The 23,587-nt window shown below is 37.6% G+C and overlaps 1 long non-coding RNA gene across 1 annotated transcript; it reads right to left on the bottom strand.

Annotated features, from left to right (window-relative positions):
* Positions 1 to 18,798: 18,798 nt before the first annotated feature.
* Positions 18,799 to 21,390, bottom strand: LOC121397737. The gene is made up of 2 exons (XR_005963881.1): positions 21,290 to 21,390; positions 18,799 to 19,045 (listed from the first exon to the last, which is right to left on the bottom strand). It is a non-coding gene; the product is annotated as an uncharacterized LOC121397737 (long non-coding RNA).
* Between the last annotated feature and the right edge of the window lie 2,197 nt (positions 21,391 to 23,587).

Raw genomic sequence — 23,587 nt, forward strand, 5'->3', positions numbered from 1 at the left:
GGGTGAGGTTCCAGCTATGCATAATGCTAAGATTAAAGGGGGAGGGTGGAGAGAGGAAGGATGGTGGGGGAGATACTACAGAATAGTTAACCCTTACATAGAACTGTACTTTCTTTAATGACATTGGTAAGGCAGATTGGCTTTGCCTGTCTTGAGTAAATGCTGATATGTGATTGTTAATCAATTAATTTAATTCCCTTTTAAAAAAAAAAAAAATAGCCAAGACAGTTCTAGAATATCCACTTTAAAAGACATTTAGAAATTCTGTATTTGCCACACTCAAGATACAAAATAGATACAATGAAGGAACAATGAACATTGAAGTTAGTTTGAAAGAACAGGGGGATCTTTAGAGTGCTCAGGCTTCTTCCCCGCTGTGCTGTACAATATGCATACTTTTATGGTGTAAATAACCACAACAGTGGGAGACAGGATGGAGCTAATGGAAAAATACTAAGCAAAAGCTCATTTCAGATTATTTACATTTTAATGCAGGCATAGACTCTAAGGGGCAAATTTACTTACCTTCGAAGTTGCGCCAGCGTTGGCTTCGCCGCAATTTGCCGCACTTCACCAGGCCACCGTTAATTCACTAAAATCCGAAATTGCGCTCAGGGAGGCGAAAGGTAGCGAAGTTGTGATAGCGTTACTTCGTCAAGCAAAGCGAAGTTACGCTAGTGATGCCTAATTTGCATATGGCGCAAGTTAAAGTTGAATGGACGCATATGTAGCACCAAGTACATTACACTACACAAGCCTGGGAAAGCTTTATAAAATAAAATAGAGTTGTTATTTTGCCCTATACTTGTGCCCACTGTATAGTTTAGGTGCCATATGTTAGGAAATGTAGGGGGGGGAAGGAGGGTACCCCCCAAAAAAATTACGATCTTTTTCAGCCTATCACCCTTAAAAAAGTAAAAGACGCCAGCGTTTTTTGGGACTTAAAAAAAATTTAAACTTTTATTGAAGCAAGCCCTATCTACTCTATTGCACTTCGCCTGGTCTGAGGTGGCGAAGGCAAGTTTGGCGCAAGAGGTAACGTTCAGTAAAATGTGCAAGTTAGGGAATTAGCGTAGTTACGTCCCTTTGCCATAGCGCAACTTCGTCTGGCGTAAGGGTGCGAAGTAGCTCTAGAGAAGGTCCACTTCGCTAGCGAATTTACGCCAGCACCCGTTAGTATATCGGCGAAGTAACGATATTACGTCACGCTGGCGAATTTGCGCCTGAACTGTTACAATTTTACAACATAAAGTTGATACATTTCTCTGCAGCATCTCTATAGTATTAGCAACTATTGTATCAATTCAATATCAACAGCTGCCTGTAATGAAACTCATAAATTCTGCTCAGCAGGGACAAATATAAGAAATGTATCAACTAAATGTATCAATTTAGAACAGTTTCCAGGGTCGGCGGCCAGAGCTGCTTTAAAAAGTGAAAAATTACACTTTACACTTCAATATTAGAAAAACAGTGACACATAGAAAATAGAAAGTAATTGTAAAAAGTCGTTATTTTCTATCTGAAAACAACTAGTTGTTTGAAGGTAAACAACCCCTTTAAGTAATTGTATACTTAATACAATTGATCTCTAAATTGTTACAAAAGTATCTTAACTGAACCTCGTGGCTGTTCTGGGCTCTCTGCCAAAAGGCAATTAAGTTAGAAACAATTTTTTTTTTTTTAGCTGTTCAGCGAAAATCAGGACTTTCCAGTACAAACGCGGGTCTGCGGGTTGAGCTGTCAAAAGAGGGACTGTTTTTCAAAGGCCAGGGACCTAGCCGAAACGTTAGTCGTATTTTTGCTGAAATAAAACCTCTTTTTTCACCTTAAGACCTGTGAGTGCGAGCTTCGATTGTGCCATTGTATATATCACTATCCAGCTCTGCACCCAGGCACCGTATACCGACACATGCGCAGTGCCGGCATCCCACGCTCTATATATATATATATATATATATATATATATATATATATATATATATATATAATCTGTAAATTCACACTGAGCATAAGTAACGGGGGGGGGGGTGGAGAGGCATCAGAAAGGCTAACTTAGGATGGCAAGGACCCCAAAATGCCCCTGCATGTGATTGCACACCTGCCGGTGCTGTGCCTGCTAGTGCAGAAACCATAACCTTTGGCATTGCCATTTCTGCATAATGTTGCTTCATGCATTTAGGCTTGTGAGCCATACAGTAAGGTTTTTAGGAGTGATGGGTGAATCTGTCCCGTTCTGTTTCGCCGAGAAATTTGCGAAACTCCTGAAATATTTGCAAAATGGCGATAAATTTGTGAAACGCATTGAAGTCAATCTGCGTCAAAATTATTTTGATGTATGACAATTTTGACAATTTTTATATGCGCAATTTGTCCAAATGCATTAAAGTCAATGGGCGTCTGAAATAATTTTCACGTGTGACAATTTTGCCAAGTGACAATTTTTTTCCCGCAGCGAGTTTTCCCACAGCAAATTTTTCGTGAAAACATTCGCCATTGGCAAAATCCGTAAATTCGCAGCGGATCCATGCCTACCTATCACTAGTTTTTAGCTATTCTGTTGGTTTGAAACTGGAGAATTTACAATACCTGTATCATACCATTGCCCTGTCCCATACACATATATTGCAATAATCCCAATTTTGCTTGCTCAGAGGCATTATTTTTATTCTTACTCATTGCTGGTATGGAGGCAGACAGGGTTGGACTGGGCCAGCGGACATCGGAAAAAAACCTGATGGGCACTGCAGGCCCAGACCCACTTTCTAGTGCAGCTTCTGAACTTCCGTCCTGGCCCTCTGTGCCCCTGCAAGAAGGAGAAGGTATGCGCGGGGGTGCTTGAGGGGGTTACAGCTTGGGCAGGGGGGCAGGGTTAGGCCCCAGTCCGACGTTGGAAGAAGACCTTCCATAAAGCATGTTAGTGCATTTGGAATATAATGATGCATCACAGCAATCCGGGTCACATGGTAGGATTGGCGCCTCACCCCTTTAAAACCCGAACACATGTGGAATCCAGAGCCTGCATGGCTAATTAGTAATTCATTTAGATGCAAACTGGACTGATTTATGTGCAGCCATCCATAATAAGGAATTGCTAATTAGCCATGCAGGCTCTGGATTCCATATGTGTTCAGTTTTAAAGGGGTGAGGTGGCGACCCTACCACATGGCCGTGTTGTACGTTAACCTTTAGTTTGTAAACTCTCATGTGTAGGGACCTCTAATCCTATTGTACTCTGGAAACCCTTATTTATAATTCACCATTTGTTCCCCATTTGTTATAACTAAGGTAAAGCACTGCGGCGCTATATAAATAAATGATGATGATGATATTTGCATTAGTCTTTCCCCTTCAAATTTAAGATCCCTATCATATTCACATACTTTATGTTTAATTTTATAAGGAGCCAGTAAGCATCCCTGTATGTTGATACAGATAAAGCTATAGCTATGAGCTGCAATACTTTTAATTTAAAACAGATGTCTGTATTGTGTACACTTTACCATTACAAATAGGCCTTAAGTTGTTTCATCGTTCTTGTTTTTTTCGGAAATTGTGTTGTTACTATGTGATTATTTTTTTATTTACACTGAACAAAGCCTCTTATTTGCAGTCACTAAAATGATGCTAAGTGTAAAAAACACAAAAATGGAAAAGTATGCCATCTATAAGCTGTCGAGGTTATGTAGAATGGGAGCTGTCCTTTGCAAATTTTAAAATATATAATTAGTATTTCAAAGTTTTTTTACCTGTAAACACACAAAAAAAATTGTAAATTGAAATGAGGATTTTGTATTGTTATTCGTTCCTAATTTTTCATTCTTGGTGCTTTTTATGTTTGGAGCTATTAATAAATAAGTAGACATTCATGTGTCAGCATCAGTGTTTGATCCTGCAAAAACTCTTGTTTAAAGGCATACATAATCAGACCAATAAGTTAGAAATTACCAAATAGATTGTTAAATAAAAAGTTCCTTTAACAATATTTTTGTCAGCATTCTTTTTTTTTTTTTTAGTAATAAGTCTATGCCACCTTGTGTTCACTGTTGGAATTCCAGCCCTAATCACATCTAGCAAACCACTGCAATTCCTGTATGTATGCATTCCTGTATGTAGATACAGATAAAGCTATGGCTATTGCTATGATCTGCAATATTTTTAAACAGATGTCTAGGCATTGTGTACACTTTACCATTACAAATAGGCCTTAAAGGGATCCTGTCATCGGAAAACATGTTTTTTTCAAAACGCATTAGTTAATAGTGCTACTCCAGAATGTGTCTCAGTGAGACATGGGTTTTTACTATTGAGCTCAGGCAGCTGTTATCTTGTGTTAGGGATCTGTTTAACTTCCCATTGTTGTTTTGTTTGGTTGCTGGAGGGGAAAAGGGAGGGGGTTGATATCACTCCAACTTGCAGTACAGCAGTAAAGAGTGATTGAAGTTTATCAGAGCACAAGTCACATGACTTGGGGCAGCTGGGAAATTGACAAGATGTCTAGCCCCATGTCAGATTTCAAAATTGAATATAAAAAAATCTGTTTGCTCTTTTGAGAAATGGATTTCAGTGCAGAATTCTGCTGGAGCAGCTCTATTAACTGATTCATTTTGATTTTTTTTTTCCCATGACAAGTATCCCTTTAAGTTCTGTGAAACAGCTTTTTCATAATTTTTGTTTCTTTCATAAATTGTGTTGTTACTATATGATTGTTTTTTTTATTTACACCGAGTTTGAAACAAAACCTCTTATTTGCAGTCACGAAAATTATGCTATTAAGTGTAAACACAAATGTAAAAATATGCCATTTAAAAGCTCTTGAGGTTATGTAGAATGAAATAGACAATATTGTGTGTGCTTCAAATTGAAGTTTTGCAACAAAGAGGTGCTGCAGCGGTATTTTTTTCCTGAGGTTATGTAGAATGGCAGCTGTCCTTTGCAAATTTTAAAATATGTAATTACTTCAAAGTTTTAGAATGTTTCAAAAATTTTTTGCTTGTAAAATGTTTCTAATATAGTTAGTTAGGAAAAAATGTAATGTATAAAGGCTGGATGACTGGATGTGTAACAGAAAAGAACAGAACAGAACACAACTTCCTGCTTTTCAGCTCTCTAACTCCGTGTTAGTCAGTGACTTTAAGGGGACCACATGGGGCATAACTGTTCAGTGAGTTTGCAATTGATCCTCAGCATTCAACTCAGATTCAAAAGCAACAGTTATGACCCATATGACCCCTCCTCAAGTCACTGATTGGTTAATGCCTGGTAACCAAAAGCAGGAAGTAGTGTTCTGGCTATTATGTTAGACATCGAGTCACTCCAGTCTTTATACATTAAATTTTTGGCTAACTATATCAGAAATATTTTTTGCACAGTCTATGTATTTACCCAGTTTTTATTTTTATACTGAACAATTCCTTTAAGGAAGAGAGCAACAAGTGAAAGAGAGAGAGAGAGAGTAGGAGCTACATGTGAGTGTTGGACTGTTGTTGCTAAACACAAGCTATTTTTTTTTTTGTCGTTGCTCTGATGCTGCAAAAGCTTGTTTGCAATGAAAAATAAACGGACTGCTTTTCCTTCACTATGGAGTGGCCTGCATTTATGGTGCAAATCCTGCTATGATTCCCCATTCACACATATATAATAAATGATGAAAAAATTTGAATAAATTACCCATAATGCCACAGGAATAAGAGGCAATATTAAATCACACTAAAGTTCCTGAACATACAAAAGATAAAAAAACTCATAGAACTCAAACAACCTGGGTGAATACCTTTAAATTAAGGCTTACTACCACATTTTGGACAAAATTTGTGATCCCAGGTGCCATGTCATGGCCCCTCATTTAACATGAGTCCTACACTGTCAACTGTGTAAAATACAGAGCTTCCTGGTTCCTTCCATCATGCGGAGCCCAATTGGATGCAGCATGCCACCATTGACATCACATACTATGGGCGGCAGGCCCCATAAAGGGTTCAGGTTACATGACCCTGGTGCAGCTGCACCCTTTCCACCCCTGGTAGTTCTGCCACTGGTAGTAAAGCAGACCTCCAGCAGATACACCTCAAAAGCAGTTTGGATCTCACCCAGTGGAGTGGTCAGGGCAAAGAATCTAAGCCTGACTTTACTGGGCCTTGGTGTACCCAGCTCAGTGGAAACATTCAGATGATTAGGACACTAGGAGCCAAAGAGGAAGATCCACCCCTTTCCAAGCACTATATTAAATTATTGCAGGAAGTGGTCATAACACCTCTTGGTCAATAACCGGGATATGTAAATGAACAACTAGATACAATTAACAAAGGCACATAATTGGGAAACAACCTGCATCACTCAGGAGTTCCCAGGCACATGCTTAGTGAAAAGGAACATGCAATATCCTACTCTGTTTAGGATAATGCAGGCATACTCTTAGCTGTAAAAGAAAAATAATTATTCTTTGCATATAAAGTAATTTGAGCCATAGTATAGGGCAACAATCTTTCTTAAACAATAGTTGGATTAGTAAGGCCCCCACCAATAACCAAACTTTATTTCAGCATCACATCCTCCCCTATCCAAGTGTCCAATGCCTGCAAGTCACTTGGGAGGTAGAATGCATAAGGATAAAGATGTTACTCAGCGAGTAGATAGAGATAGAAGATTTGTGTTGGGGGCTCAACAGTCTCTGTCTTGTGAACCCAACTATGTACAAGGTTTAAAGTTCTTCAAAATAGAAAAGAAAAGGAAATAGAACAATGCCCATCTCAGCTAGTGCCAAAAATGTATAATTAAGGTCCTGGGTGCAATTTACCCTATTAGCAACCATGATATGGAGGCACTCAGTCTTTAACTCCAGTGAGTGAGTCCTAAATCCCTTAAACTTACATGGAGGTCCCGAAGCACCAGGATCTAGAGTTCAACACAATCCTTCGGATATTTTGTGGATCTCATGTTCTTGACCCAAATCTGGCCTGGGTATCCTTATAGGACAAAAAATAATTTGGGTGTGGCTTATCAATGCACCCCCATTGGGAAGGGCTTCACTGAGGCTGAATTGTTGCTCCTCCTGGTATTTTCCACTAGGGATGCACCGAATCCAGGATTCGGTTCGGGATTCGGCCTTTTTCAGTGGGATTCGGATTAGGCAGAATCCTTCTGCCCGGCTGAACCAAATCCTAATTTGCATATACAAATTAGGGGCGAGGAGGGAAATTGCGTGACTTTTTGTCAGAAAACAAGGAAATAAAAAATGTTTTCCCCTTCCCACCCCTAATTTGCATATGCAAATTAGGGTTCGGATTTGGTTTGGTATTCGGCCGAATCTTTCATGAAGGATTCAGTCCACAGCTCTTTACAGCATGCTAGATGGTGGTCCAGCCGAACCACCACTCGCTGGCGGTGGTAAGGAAACAATGCGACTAGAGGGGTGGCGGTCCTGGGTGCACATCCTGAACCCGGGCCCGTTAGACCTTAGTTACGTTACTGGCGTTTATCTGTGTACTGTAATGTTGTGCTATCCTGTCCTGTGAGATGTTAAATGTTTATTTTAATATGCATTAGCAGCTTAGTACTGGGTGGAATAATGATAAAGGTTATAGACACAGGAATGGGAAGTGAGGGGCGAAGAGCAGACAGTGTGGAGAGAATAACCAGGAATAAAGCTAAGTTCTTCTCTGCAGTCTGGCATCTCTGTGTGGATTTTCCAGGTATGTAACACCCTGCACTAGGTTAGCACAAGTACCATCTGTGATAAAATCAGCTTTGCGAGCCAACTTGAAATTTCATTTCCCTGCAATAAATGACGTGTGGCACCCCATTCATTTAACATGTGTGAAGAAACATAAACCCCTTTCTCCAACATTTTGTTCACAGGCCCATCTAAGAAAGAGAGCCTTGTGTAAAGTGTGCTCTCATGCAATACTGAAGCACCACCCCTAAATAGCGTTATGAGTTTTATTTGTGTATGTTACTATTATCATCACCTCTCTGTCTATCTAAGGATAGGAAATATAACTGATCTTGGCATTTAGTCATAGGACTTTTCTTATATTATGAATATGCATACGGATTCAAAGAATAGTTTAGCAACCAGTTTAAAATGTAACACTTTAATGGTATATACATGTATGTACAAAAGAGAGAATAAATAATGAAACAGTATAATACATACAAAAGATTTGTCAGACAAACTCTACATTTAACCTTTCTTTTGACTTTGGCACTGACCAGCAATGCAAAAACATAACTCCAATCATGTGACGCCTCCTCAGAAAGCCCAGATACGATACATAGTATAACTTTATCATTATAAACTAGCAAAGGCTTTCTAATAACTTCCCCAATATACTGTACTCCCAACCTCTTGCTATGCATTCACACTGTGTTGCTTTTTAATGAGTGTCATGTTAACACTTGTTCTGTTGTTTCCCTTTTTAAATCCTTTTTGCACTCCAGCTAGTTTTAGCTCATACAGCAATGATAATACCCACATCAAGGCAAAATTTATGGCTCAGGAAATCTCATATAATCACCACTAGGTGACACCAAAGATATGACATAATACAAAATACACCTACTTTTCATATTACAGGTATGGGATCTGTTATTCATTATGCCTTGCACATGAGGTTTTCTGGATAAGGTCTTTTTCCCTAATTTGGATCATACCTACTAAAACAGTTAAACATGAATAAAACCCAGCAGGATTGTACTGAATTTGCAAAAGAGAAAAGAAATCATTTAAAAGATTTGAATTATTTGCTTTAAATAGGACTCTACATGAAGGGGCAGGTATATTAAGGGTCGAATTTCGAGGGTTAAAAAACCCTCGAATTCGACCCTCGAAGTAAAAATCCTTCTAATTCTATATTCGAATGATTTACCACAAATACTTCGATCGATCGATCAAACTATTTTTATCCAATCAAAAAAAAATTAGAAAAGTTCTGGGAAGGTACCCATAGGCTAACATTGAACCTCGGTAGGTTTAAAGTGGCGAAGTATGAAGTCGAAGTATTTTTTAAAGAGACTATCGAATGGTCGAATAGTCGAACAATTTTTACTTCGAATTGTTCGAATCATTCGATTCGATCGAATTCGATCAAATTTGACCCAAGTGGTCGAAGTACCCAAAAAAATACTTCGAAATTCAAATTTTTTTCAATTCAAATTATTCCCTCGAGTTTAGTAAATCTGCCCTGAAGTGTTTCATACTATAACACACAAGGGAAAGTGGTGCTCACCAACAATTTTTAAACCATTGGGCACGGTTCAATGAGGCTGTGACCATAAAATTCATACAGACAAATACAAAAGGTACTTGTAATAAAAATACCTGTCGCCATCTTGCTCCTCTATGGTGCACGCCTCCGTGTTTCTTAAAGGCGCAGGTGCTCTGGCGTGATGATGTCAGTGCGCAATGGCGCCAAATTCAAAGAGTATAAATAGAGCGAAAGGGCTTCCAGAGTTTGCCCGTGATAGAACTTAGTTCTTGTGGTTTCCTGAGCCTTGTGCGTCTGTCTTTGAATTCTTATCTGTTTATCCGTGTTTGACCCAGCCTGCTTCCTGACAATCTGACAATCTGTATCCTCACCTTTGCCTGCCTATGACAACTCTCCTGCTTAACCCTTTGTTTGACCCTTTGCCTGTTTGACGATTCTGATATCCGCCTGCCTCGACCCAGCCTGTCTGACCGTCCTTCTGCCTAATCCTTTTGTACCGTGACCTTTGGCCTAACTGACTCTAACAACAGTCGCGCCCCATTGCCTGCCAGAACTCCTCGCCTTCCTCCTCTCGAAAAGTCCAGGTGGCATCTGAGTACGCTGAGGGCTCCTTCCGAAGCCAAAGGCGGTCACAGTACTGGTGAAGCCGAGCCGAGACCAGGGAGCTTGGCACTAGTTCTGGTTTAGGGTGCCGACTGTGACAGTCCTCTGCACTCAACTCATTATCAATATATTTAAGACATTGAGAGATTTTGTGCCGTAAGCTAGCAAAAAAAATGCCCTCCCTGCCCTCCCTTTTAAACAAAACAGGGATTGTTTGTTTGTATATTGCAATATATTTAAGATGGCCAACAACATCAAAGTCATCCCTGGTGTGGCCAGTCCTACGCTGGCAGCTTAAAGGGGACATGTCATCCAAAAAAATATTCCAAATCCTATTTTACCACATTTGTTAAGCAAAATATGTATATTATTTGAATCTTGTTTTCCTCGCTCTGGGAATTCATAATTATAGCAAGCAGACAGGAGCCACTTTGTGGACACTGTTATTAAGGTAAGCCTTGTATCATCTCAGAATCTTGTTTGTGCTCCAGAATGGGAGACCTGATGTCCATCCCCATGCAATGGCTACACAATTAAAGGGTAAAGAGAGAGGGGGAATGTGGGAAGTGCAGAGACATTTAGTAAGTGCTGAATGGAAAGTGAAAGTAATTGCCTGTTCCGTCTCTATGCCTAAGGCATAGAGGAGGGGCAGGCAATATTTGATTGACAGCTGAGATTCTTAAATGAGTTTACAACAGATATGAATGCTTTAATAAAAAAAGAATTTACATTTCACATTTAATTTGAAAAGGACTTTTATTTTACAGCTTTTTATGTCTGGGTGACAGGTCCACTTTAAATCTGCCCGTGTATGACCACCTAAATGTAAAACCATCCGTTAGGAAACAGGCCCATTATAATTTTCAGCTCCAGTCATGTGTGGCCCTTATCTGGAGCTGGGGATGTAACTTAATGCAAATATGTGATATGGAGTGAGATGTGGGTATGGTCTTTTGGATGAGAGGTAAAGCCAGAATATGTTGGATTTGTAACCAACCTTGACAGTCTACCCTCATAGTTTAAAGCCTCTAATCATTTTACCAGTGTAATTGCACATCTACGCACCCTCTCCAGCTATTCTTTGAAGGACTAGACCAAAACCTCACTGCATTCTGAAGGCGAGACCTTACCAGGGACCAATAAAGAGGTAAAATAGATTTTTCTTCAAGATAATGCCCTTTTTTGTAGCGACAGTTGTCTTACTCATTCTTAATAATGTACACAAATCATAATAATAGGTATCTGTACACTTCAGTCATTTAAATTGCTGGGTTTGCTAGGACCAATTCTGGCTCCATAACTTAAATGTTATGTCAAGTTATATGAAGTTATCAAGCGCATTGTGTTGGATTTAACACTGTTTAACCTTTACATACATGTACATGATGACCACACTGGATCAAGGAGGCACATATTAATCATTTGACCAGCCAAACTAGGTCTTGGCCCTTAAGAATTCAGTAATCTCAAGTGTTAGGGTGGATGCGCAGATGTTATCCAGTTACTTGATCATGTCTCTACATTATAATTGAACTGGGGGATCACAAAACACGTTACTTTTACCTTTACACCTATGGCACCAGTACATCTGTGCAACTTCAGGCATGCTGGTGATACAAGTGAAATATGAATTCAAAATTATAATTGTGTCACCTTGAATCAGATGTAATAAAAATGTAAGTTAGGATGCTTCCTAATTCTGATTTTCTTTATGAGTATTGAATAATTCGGATTGTATCAAAAGTAATTTTAAAGTCTCAAACAACATTGGGCATATTACATATGTTACATATTAACATATTTCATAGGTCAAAATAGAATATTTTTCATTAAGAATTATGATCATAAGCACATCTTTACATAGGGTACAGAGAAGAACAACAAATATAAAAGAAACATAAATTCCGGTAAAGCTGTTTGCTGGCCACTGTGAGAACCCTAGAGCTTCTTCCACCTTGAGGTAGCTGTAGCTCCAGGGTTTTTTCCAACATCAATAGGCGTAAGTGTGCAACAATTCACAACAGGGGATGGAATTTATGCAGAAGCAGCAACGTCACTGAGTGCAACTATGTGGAAGTTCAAGGAGCAGCAATGAAAGCCTTTACCTAAAAAAATATGGCATTAATATGCAGGCGCAATTTTATTTCTATGATATTTATTGGCTTTTTTTAAAAAAAAATGTATTTAGTTTATTTATAAACAATGTTGCATATTGAATAACTTTTCCACTGTCGGTGAAAACAAATGTACTTTTTTTCTCCATCTTATATCTTTATACTACTAATAAGATACTGGGGCTGATTTTCGAACAAAAGTGCTAAATTCTAAACCAGTGCAGTTGCCCAAATCCCATCTTTTGTTTCAATTTCTGTAGTTGTCTGATCAAAACGAATGAATGGTTACTGTAGGGAAATTAACTTTTATTTAGCACCTATGTTTGTACATCAAACCAACTGTACCGAATAAAATGTTTAGTAGAAACAGTTTAAAAAATAATAGAATATCAAACAAAATATAAAACATAATGATTTCATTTATAAACGTCTATTACCTATAATAACACCATCTGTTGTATCTACAATTTCTAGTCATTCCAGACTAAGGTTATTGTTTTGACTATAACGAGTAAATATGAATAACTTACCAGCAATAAATATAAACAATCCTATGTAAGTAAGTAGATTCAGCCTTGAGTTCTTCATAGTGGCCTTTAGATAATTCATTCTGCCCTGGGCAGAATGACAGTTGCTTTATTTTATAGTAATTCCTATGTGCCTATGTACACACTTGAGATACTGGTAAGGGGGACATAAATATCACACAATTGCATTAGTGACATCAAGTGCTAAAACATCTGTAAAACAAACAAAAAGAAAGAACAAAGCTAGTACACAAAAGGTAAGGTTTGAAGAACCAGGAGAGGCAAAGCATAAGTACTCTTATAATTAAAGGGATTCTGTCATGATTTTTATGGTGTAGTTTTTATTTTTAAATTACACTGTTTACACTGCAAATAATTCTCTGTACATTATAAAATTAAATTCCTGAACCAGCAAGTCTATTTTTTGTAATTTATAATATTGGTGTGTAGGCAGCCATCCCTGGTCATGTGCTTTCAGAAAGAGCCAGCACTTTAGGATGGAACTGCTTTCTGGCAGGCTGTTGTTTCTCCAACTCAATGTAACTGAATGTGTCTCAGTGAGACCTAGATTTTACTATTGAGTGTTATTCTTAGATCTACCAGGGAGCTGTTATCTTGTGTTAGGGAGCTGTTATCTGGTTACCTTCCCATTGTTCTGTTGTTAGGCTGCTGGGGGAAAGGGAGGGGTGATATCACTCCAACTTGCAGTACAGCAGTAAAGAGTGATTGCTGTTTATCAGAGCACAAGTCACATGACTGGGGGCACCCGGGAAACTGACAATATGTCTAGCCCCATGTCAGATTCCAAATTAAATATAAAATAATCTTTTGAGAAACGGATTTCAGTGCAGAATTCTGCTAGAGCAGAATAGCACATCCTGTACATTCAGATCAAATTGTCTATACTATAATTGTGTGAAATGGTCATGAGTTAATAAATGAAATTGAAACAAATTTCCTTTTGCAACAATTAATCTTGATCTAAGCATGTTCAGATGTTATTGTCTGGTATGAATACAAGATTATTTCCATCATTTTTCTGAATAAGTTGACCACATTCCCCAGCAATATTTTTTTGTTCACACATTAGTTGCTAATGACAACGTGAGAATATTTACCATTTCCCAGAATACAGGTTGCACTTGTATGGACCTTCTATTTATAAAACAAGTGCTTTCACGTGTTATGTGATAATTAGCTTACAAGGTTATGCCTAGCCTTAAGCAAACATTGCATTCAAATATCTCTTTCTCATCCAAAGGGTAAAATAAATTGAGGTGTGTCTATTAGAACGGCTAAGCAAAGATACTGTTGGAAGGAATAGATGAGGCTTATGCATGGAGTTGATATGAGTCAGTGTACACTCATACTAGCACTGATATGTAAATCTACATAGTGTTCAATTCTTTTAGTTACTTTGACTTTAAAGGGATACTGTCATGGGAAAAATGTTCAAAACATGTTTTTTTCAAAAGGAATCAGTTAATAGTGCTGCTCCAGCAGAATTCTGCACTGAAATCCATTTCTCAAAAGAGCAGTCACATGACCAGGGGCAGCTGGGAAATTGACAATATGTCTAGCCCCATGTCAGATTTCAAAATTGAATATAAAAAAATCTGTTTGATCTTTTGAGAAATGGATTTCAGTGCAGAATTCTGCTGGAGTAGCACTATTAACTGATGCTTCTTGAAAAAAACATGTTTTCGGATGACAGGGTCCCTTTAAGGGAGGGTAGGTTATGTTGGCATTGGCAAATTGTATCACACATGGTATGGCTGTTTAAAGAATGACTATGAGCTGTAATGGTTCATATAGTTAGTAGTGTACATACAGTTCTGGAAAATTAAGAAAGTAAAACTAATCAATGCCCTGTAAGTGACACGTGAATGTCTAACTCCCACTTCAATGGAATATGATTTTGGCAAATCTTTTGACAGATCGAGAGGGCAGCACAGATTAGAGTCACTGGGTGGAAAGAATGACACAGTTACATTACAACTGCAACAAGAGTATGGCACATAGTTTTAAGGGACAGAGGAAGCTTTTTCCTGAGGGTCCTAAATCATCACCAGTCCTCAAATATATTGCTGCCTTATTCCCAATTCCAGTAGAAGTCACAGCACCATCAGTAGAGGTATACTTATACAGCAGGGGCGTAACTATAGAGAAAGCAGACCCTGCGGCTGCAGGGGGGCCCAGGAGGGATAGGGGCCCCATTAGATCCTAATTCATATACAATTTCAATGAATATTGGTAAAACAAGTCAACCTCTAGATATTTTGGGGGCCTGAAAAAACTTTGCTGTGGGGCCCTGTAATATCTAGTTACGCCACTGCTTAACAGGCCTTTATTGATTACATGGCTTGGATCTCCAACAAACAATGTTTGAGCCTGAAACGTTGTTTGTTGGAGATCCAAGCCGATGTAATCAATAAAGGCTTTTTAAGTATACTGATGGTGCTGTGACTTCTATTGAAATTGTAAGGTCAGGTTGAAGTGAACAACTCTACACGTGCACCTACAATTAATCCTTTGCATTAAAAGTTTGGTGAGTGCTGACCAATTGCACTTTTTATTTGCCTTATTCCCAACTCATGTTTTGCTTTCTAAATATAGAGGTTGTACTTTATATTGCCTTCTATATGTGAGATTTTCTCCATAGATAGTTCATCAAAAGACCCCTAGGGAGCTCTGCTATGAGATGCTACAGAATAAACAAATAATATGGAAGCTCCTACTCCTATATTTTATGTTTCAAAGTAGATTTCTGTAGTAACTACTGTACTTTCTATTTGTCTTTATATTAGTATTAAGAACAAATTCTAGAATATATTTTTTATTCATGAGTATAGTTTCTGATACCATACTGTATATTCTTATTTTACCAACATCGTATATCCAAGAAATGTGTTTATCTATATTTAGAAACAGGTGCTCAAAACCCTAATTGGTCATATTTATCAATGGTCGAATTGAAAATTCGAATTTTGAATTAGAATTTTCTAGTTTTTTTATGGCCAAAACTGTCTAATTGGTATAGGGAATTGTTAAAATTAGATTCGAGTTTTTTGTTTAAAAAAAAAAATGTAATTTGATTTTTGAGAGTTATCATACGCTGGCCCTTTAAGAACTCGAATTGGACTATTCGCCACCTAAAACCTACTGAGTTGTTTGCAGCCTTCTTGACATTCGAGTTTTTAAAACTCAAATTGGATTCAATTCGAACTCGATTCGAGTTTTCAGGTTGAACCTATTCACCCGAGATTAGAAAATTAAATTTTTTTAAATAAATTTCAATTGGGCGAAATTCGAGTTTATGGGAGTTTTAAAAAAACTCCCATGAATTCGAAATTTTACCCTTGATAAATCTGCCCCTAAATGTGCACATAATAACTGGAACATAGTCGTCTGCAAAGAACAATTGAAACAAGACCAGCAAAATATCAGGATTACTTCATGAAGGAGTCATGCAGTTGATTGAATCAGATAAAATAGCAGACTCGATTCTAATGATTGATAGGGGAAGAAAGCCACTGGAATATGATGGCATTATTACAAAGTGAAAAATATGATGCTTAATTTGATAATGAATAATGATGGGCGAATTTATTCACCTGGCGCGAATTTGCTACGAATTTGCGTGCTTCGCCACCGGCGAATAAATTAGACAATTTAGACGCCCATTAACGGATGCCCATTGACTTTAATGGGCGCTTTAGAATTGTCGCCGGCATCAAAATCGTCATTTTGCAAATTTTTCTCCCGTTTCGTGAATTTTGCGGGAAATTCGCTAAATTGCTGGCAAGTAAAACGGGACAAATTCACCCATCACTAATAATGAAGGAATAGTAGTTCAGTCTATACTTACAGCATCATATTTTACTGGCATATATCTGTATAGTAATACTGTATGTTTTTTTATAAATTAATAATCCCAATTCATTTCTCATTTAATAATTCTTAATTCAAATAGATTAAAACCTGTCTTTCACAGGTAAGTGGCAATAACATGCACCCACTCGCATCTGGCACCTGCTGCATTCCTTGGAATCACTAGCAAGTCCGCTGGCTTTCAAGTGGGCGCCCATTTACCACCCCAGCCCTTCCCCAACCAATCTGGAGAGCACTTCACTTTTGCACTTTTGGTCTATGCCAATATGTAATAAAGACCTTTTAACTTCTTAAAGACATGTGGGGGAATGAACTAAAAGTCGGTAACGGAAAAAATATTTGCAATACCTTTTTGCATTGTTTTACTCTTTGTGACTTTTATTACATTCCCCCATTAGCGGAGTGCTGTCCAAAGCCATTGTTACCTAGGCAGTATAAAGCAGTGTACATATAAAAAGAATTCAAAATTATTTTGAGGAATTAGGTAGAGATGAGATTTCGATTTTATTTAAAGGACGCAATATTTATTTTATGTAAAATGAAGCTTGGCATAAATTATATGTGTATATATTATAAAATTCAGATGTACATAAAGATAATTCTTACACATTCAACAAAACACACACACACTCATTAGAATAATATCTTCATGTGAAATAATATATTCCAATACAAGGATAATATGCTCTTTTTACATACAGAGTTATGCAATATTTAGCTAAGCGATAAAACAAAAATTAGCGATTGACCCTCTATTTATAAAAATTAATATACTTGTTCCTCAGAGCTATGAATGTGCAAATAAGCTATGATTACCACAGAGAAGCCATATATTTGTTCCTGAATTCTAGCACCTGCTCATCTTGAAGGTTTATTTACTAACATTGGTGCAGGGGACGCCTTGTTCCTTTTGCCTATATTTTGCACTTTGATTAAAATTAGCTTTACAGAGCTGTTAATGTACAACTGTAGGATTTACCATGGAAAATACCTACCGAATATACTCGAGTATAAGCCGAGTTTTTCAGCACCCAAAATGTGCTGAAAAAGTCTACCTCAGCTTATACTCGAGTCAGTGATAAAAAAAAACCTCTGGTAGATGAAATAGATATATTAAAAAGACCCCCGTTGTATACATACCTTATACATTTTAGTAAAGGTGCCCTATTATTTCTAATACATCAGTGGCCATTTATCTACAACGTAATCTTAAATATGTAAAAATAATAAAGAAAATATTAGATTTGGATCAAACCCTATGGTAAGTGATCTTCTGGTGGGATTTAAATCCCTGCATCCATCAGCAGCTGAAGGCTTTTAGGCATTTCTGTGATTTGTATTTTAAAGGCCATAATTGTTAAAATACAATTTACTGTATATGACTAGAGGGGTCATTTAAGACCCTGTGCAAGAAAGCTAAAAGACAAAAGAGTGTGACCCTTCATGCTCATTTCCTACAAACCTGCATGTGGGAGTGTGTAACACTATGAAGCTATTTTTTGCAAAGTCCAAGCAATGGGCAAAATGCAAATAAATGGCACTTTGCTACACTGCCTGGGGCATTGTAAATGACCCGTTATGTCACGGGACTAAAGTATTATAACTATTTTTATTGATCATCTACATCTAGGGGCCCATTCACTAAGTTCGAGTGAAGGAATAGAATAAAAAATACTTAGAATTTCGAAGTGTTTTTTTGGCTACTTCGACCATCGAATGGGCTACTTCGACTACGACTTAGAATCTAATGATTTGAACTAAAAATCGTTCGACTATTCGACCATTTGATAGTCGAAGTACTGTCTCTTTAAGAAAAAACTTCGACCCCCTAGATCGCCACCTAAAAGCTACCGAAGTCAATGTTAGCCTATGGGGATGGTCCCCATAGGCTTTCCAAGTTTTTTCTGATCGAAGGATAATCCTTTGATCGATGGATTAAAATCCTTCAAATCGTTCGATTATTCCTTCGATCGAACGAATTGCGCAAAATCCTTCGACTTCGATATTCGAAGTCGAAGGATTTTAATTCGCCAGTCGAATATCGAGGGTTAATTAACCCTCGATATTCGACCCTTAATACATCTGCCCCTTAAAGTACCATGTCTTATAAATCAATATATAACAGCATAATACATAGTGACGAGCGTGTGACAATTATTTCTCACTCCAAATGCATTAAGGTCAAGGCCTGTTTGTCTTGTAGCGATTTTTTATCTTGGCAACTTTTTTTTTTGTCCAACTGCATTAAAGTCAATGGGCATTTTTTTCTATGGTCACTTCTTTGTCTCTGGGACAATTTTGTCTCTGCGACTTTTTCGTTGTGTGAAATTTTATGCTGCAGATTTTTGCGGCAGTTTTAGAAAAAAAATGTCAGATGGCGAAATGCAGAAGAAGAAATTCACTCATCAATAATATTACACCCTCTGTGAACTGAAAGTAAAACAACAACAAAAAATATAAGGTTTTGATTGAAGTTGAATTAAACATCGAATTAAAAGAGTGAATTACGGGCACAAAAGAAAAGAGAAGCATTTTGGGAAGTTGTAACAGAAACCACAAGTGTAAAGTGTCCAGTTTTTAAAGCTTAATAATGTGGCAGGAGAATGGGCAGGAACTGTCAAGGAGTATATGAAGCATATCACACTGTTTCTTGATTTACTTCATAGATAGTTGATCGTCTGCGTCTCCTCATGCAAAACAAAACCTATAGAAAAAATTAATATTAATTGCACATGTAGCAATGTAATGTTCCATCACCAATCACCAAGTTTATAAAACAATTAACACTATATGCTAACATTAATGCTGTATTAATTAATCACAGACTATCTGTCAAAGGCTGCAATGAAGAATAATGTTGTCTGTCATATATATTGCATAATTATGCTATAAAAAGGATCTGTGTGTATAAGCTGCTTGCTGATCTTGAATCGAATGTAATTCATTTATATAGACATTTACATAGACAACCTAGCTTTATGGTTAGCTGAAGTAAAGTCACAAGATTTAATTGTATTTGCACGTGATTGTGTGAAATAAAATGTAACACATATTTAGACTTTCAGTCAGTTTCTTGTCATACTATGCTACCCTGAATTACTTAGAGATTAAAGTGCCGACCTCCATCCCCATAGATTGGCATTAGTGTAGACCTTTACAAAGACCCTATTTTTTTCAGATCTAACACAGTGGCTCCAAAATGTTGGTGCTTCTGCTCATAGGGTAGTTGGATAAATATTGTGTTCTCCCATATTACTAACTTCTACACACCCATAATCTTCTGGACCCTCTGCAATCTGGTTTCAGGCCTGCTCACTCTACTGAGACTGTGTTGTGCAGATTTACAAATGATTTTCAGGTTTCTAAAGCCAGATGTCACTTCTCTATCCTTATTTTCCTTGACCTATCATCTGCATTTGATATGGTTGACCACTCTCTCCTGATGCAAATTCTGTATTCGCTTAGTATCCCAAACCAGGCTGCATCTTGGCTTTCTTCTCACCTCTCTAACCAATCATTCAATGTCTCTTATGCTAACGAAACCTCGTATCCAGTTCCACTTAATGTAGGGGTGACGCAAGGCTCTGTACTTGGTCTGCTGTTGTTCTCCCTGAACACTCTCATCCACTCATTTGGCTTTAATTATCATCTGTATACGGATGATCCCCAAATATATTTATTCACTCCTTCATTGACAGCTGAAACCAAGGCTCATATCTGCCTCCTAGCAATCTCCAACTGGACAAAAGCTAACCTAACAAAAACTGAATTAATCATCTTTAAACCTAATCCTGGTCCTACTCCCCCAATTACTATCACTATTGATGGCACGCTCATTAACCCTGTCAACTCAGCTCGCTGTCTGGGCGTAATCTTTGACTCCTCTCTTTCTCTGATTATATTAACACCACTCTCAAGACCTGTCACTTTTTCTTACGCAATATTGCTAAAGTTTGTCCCTTTCTTTCACCTGTTATAGCCAAGATGCTCATGCATGCTCTCATTCTATCCCAACTAGATTACTGTAACCTTCTACTAGCTGGCCTCCCTAACTACCATCTTTCCCCTCTACAGTCTGTATTAAACACTGCTGTCCATGTTGCACCTGGTGCATTTTCAAACAGAATTAATCATTGAGGTCGTAAATGTCAATTTGTTGGAAGCAAACCATTTTTTCACATATTGCTATGTGATTATGAATCTATGCACACTTTGAATATTTATTGTATGTAATTTCTGCAAGAGCTGTATAAATATATTTTAGTCCATGTACTTTGCAGTATTGTTCCTTAAAACCTTAGCAGAAATAGGCATTTCAGCAACTACTACAACGCCAACATTAGTATTTGTAAGCTTTCTCACAGACCCAGACATAGGGAATGATAGCACAAATAATGCAGTTAGTCTACTGAACTGTACACACTGGTGTAAGATACTCATGCTTTTCTCAACAGAAAGTAATTTATTCATTTGTCAAAGTGTAAATTCATCAGAATGTATTTGTATTGAGCGATTGAAATTTTTTATTTCCTATGGGGTATTGATTGTTAATTCCTGATGCAAATTAAATGCGTATATTAAAATTTTTAATAATTATTTACATTCTTGTTGAAAATAATTAGTTGATTTCAGAACTCTCGTTATCTGTTTATTAGCAGTATGCATGAGTACCGCTTGTAACAAAAGCTACTAAACTGGGTAAGTCTCTAGATATGCTGAAAGTCTTCTGATGTTTCAAGATTTCCAAGTTCAAGAGAGTATGGTATTAGGCTTAAAAAAAAGATGGTTAAACGACTATGTAGACCTTAATACCCTACCCTCTAGAGTTTGGCAACACATGATTTTGTTTTTCACAAATACTGTGTACAATAATTCATTTGCATCACAATTATTTAATTTACAATTGTTTGTATGTCAGGAACATTTTAATTTAAAAAAATGAACTCACCCCATAAATGCAACCTGCAACAAACAAGGCACAAAGGAAAGATTCCACAGTGATAACAACAATGGCCCAAACTGGAAAAGTACTTGCATTTCCAGCAGCTGTTGCATCTAAAAGGAGTTAAAAAGAGATGTCGATAAATGATTAGTGTTTGCATCTATACATAAATACATACATAGATTAGACTGATTTATGGTTTAAAATTCTTGTGAAAAATTCTTGCTGATAAGCTTTTGGTCAATAACTGCAGAATATCTGTCAACATGGGTATTACTAGACATGAATTTATTTATATTACTATTGGCGGGTTCTTATGAGCTTTTGGTCCAAGTTACTGTACAACTGCCATTATTGGACATTGGCTCTTTTATATTGGTATTTATTATTTCCTCTTAATACTGATCCTAGGAAGAGATGTGAAAGTAGTAGAAGACTAACCATCAGTTTTCTATAAAATGCAGTGTGTTTAGAAAATGTCAGGCTCTCACTTGGTGATGTAGGCTGGAAATGTGTCCTAACACTAGACAATGTTGATGCATTCTTTGTTGAAGACTTTGTATTGACAGGCCCAGTACTAATAAATGTAAGTAAATAACTGGTTGACTCCAGTTGAATACTGGTTAGCTTGTTGAAAGATTGCACTGTTGATGTACCTATCCTTGAAGTTGTCGCTTCACTGCCATTACTAACAGAAATTGTCCCTGATTTTGTGGTTGATGAAGAATGCATAATGGTTCCAGTACTAGAATATGTCACTGCTTTCTTCATTGCTGATGACGATAACAGAAAGATTCTAGAAGCAACCGCTTCACATACTTCACACCACTTTGCCAGGCGCAAATTCCTTACCACTACGCTAATTCACTAAAATGCAAAGTTGTGTCCTGGACAGCGACTTTTCGCTAGTGATCCTTCTTCAGTGCGAGCATTTCATATCGAAGATTCGCTAGCATTCGTTTATGCCTAGGGAAAAGTCGCTAGTGATCTTATGCTTAGGTCAATTTGAATACGGCGGGTACATTAAAGTTATATGGACGTCTTTATTAGAGATGTTGGTGCAAATGATTGAAGTGGCCACTTTTTATTACAAATGTCCAAAGAACGTTAATAAAGAAAAAAGAGATCCTCTAATGCCCTACACATGAGCCCACTGGAAAATGAATGTTCCATGGCCCTCAAATGTCTGGGGAAAAAAGTTTGTTAGGACTTTTGCAGGCAATCCCGCTTAAAAAATGGAAAAGTCACCAGCATTTTTTAAACTTTAAAGCATTTTCGGCAGACAGGATATGATGTCACTGACATAAGATTGAGGAGGATGTAGCTTCATTTTAGCAGTTCATCTGGTCTGAGGTGGCGAAGTCAACTCTTGCGAAAGAGGTAACGTTCAGTAAAATCCTCACTTTAGTGAATTTGCGAAACAATGACCATCCGCCTGAGCGAAAAGTCGTCTGGCGAGTGCAAACGAACGCTAGCGACAGTCTCTTTCGCTAGTGACGATCTCTTTCATCTGCTCCTGTTAGTGAATTGGCGATGTCCCTGCGGATGGGATTTCTGCCGAAAAGTCACTAGCATTCGCCACTTCGCCCTTTAGTAAATCTGCCCCAATGAGATAACTGATTGTGGCAGATAAATGAAAAGAATTATTGACACATGCAAACTATTATTTTTGGAATTGAAGATTTCATCAAGGTAAAGAATTACGTTTGTATGCTGCTGGCATTAACTGAAGCTCTAGTTATTATTTGTAAGCTGCTACTGAAAGTACGAGCCTATTCTTATATTCTACTGCCACTAACTAGCCCATGTAACTTATTAATGCTGGTATAGTACCTCTGCTGGTGCTTAAAGATGTCAGTGAAGTACTAATTAATGCAGGCATGCTGCCATTTTTCGAAAAAGTCACAGCGCAGCTGTTTTGCATAGTTAAATTACTAGTCCAAGTATTGGAAAATACTATTGTAGCAATAGTCTGTACAAGCTAATTGCTAATGGGATTGCTGGGAATAATTGTTGGCTTCCTAAATAATGCTGTTAGGATACTGCTCTCTGGTGTTGAAAATGTGACTGAAGTACTTGTGTTACTGGCCCATGTACTGGAAATGGCCATTGTAGTATAAGTTAGTACAAGCAGTAGGGATAGGCGAATTTTTCCGCCTTGTTTCGCTGCAGAAATGACGAATTGCGAAAAAAAAAAATTATGCCCAAAGACTTTAATGGGTGTCAGCGACATTTCGCTGGTGGCGAATTTTTGGGGTCAAATTCGCCCATCCCTAACAAGCAATTATTGCTGGAAGTAATTGT

The sequence above is a fragment of the Xenopus laevis genome, chromosome 8S, assembly GCF_017654675.1.
Source record: "Xenopus laevis strain J_2021 chromosome 8S, Xenopus_laevis_v10.1, whole genome shotgun sequence".
In the NCBI taxonomy this organism is placed as follows: domain Eukaryota; kingdom Metazoa; phylum Chordata; class Amphibia; order Anura; family Pipidae; genus Xenopus; species Xenopus laevis.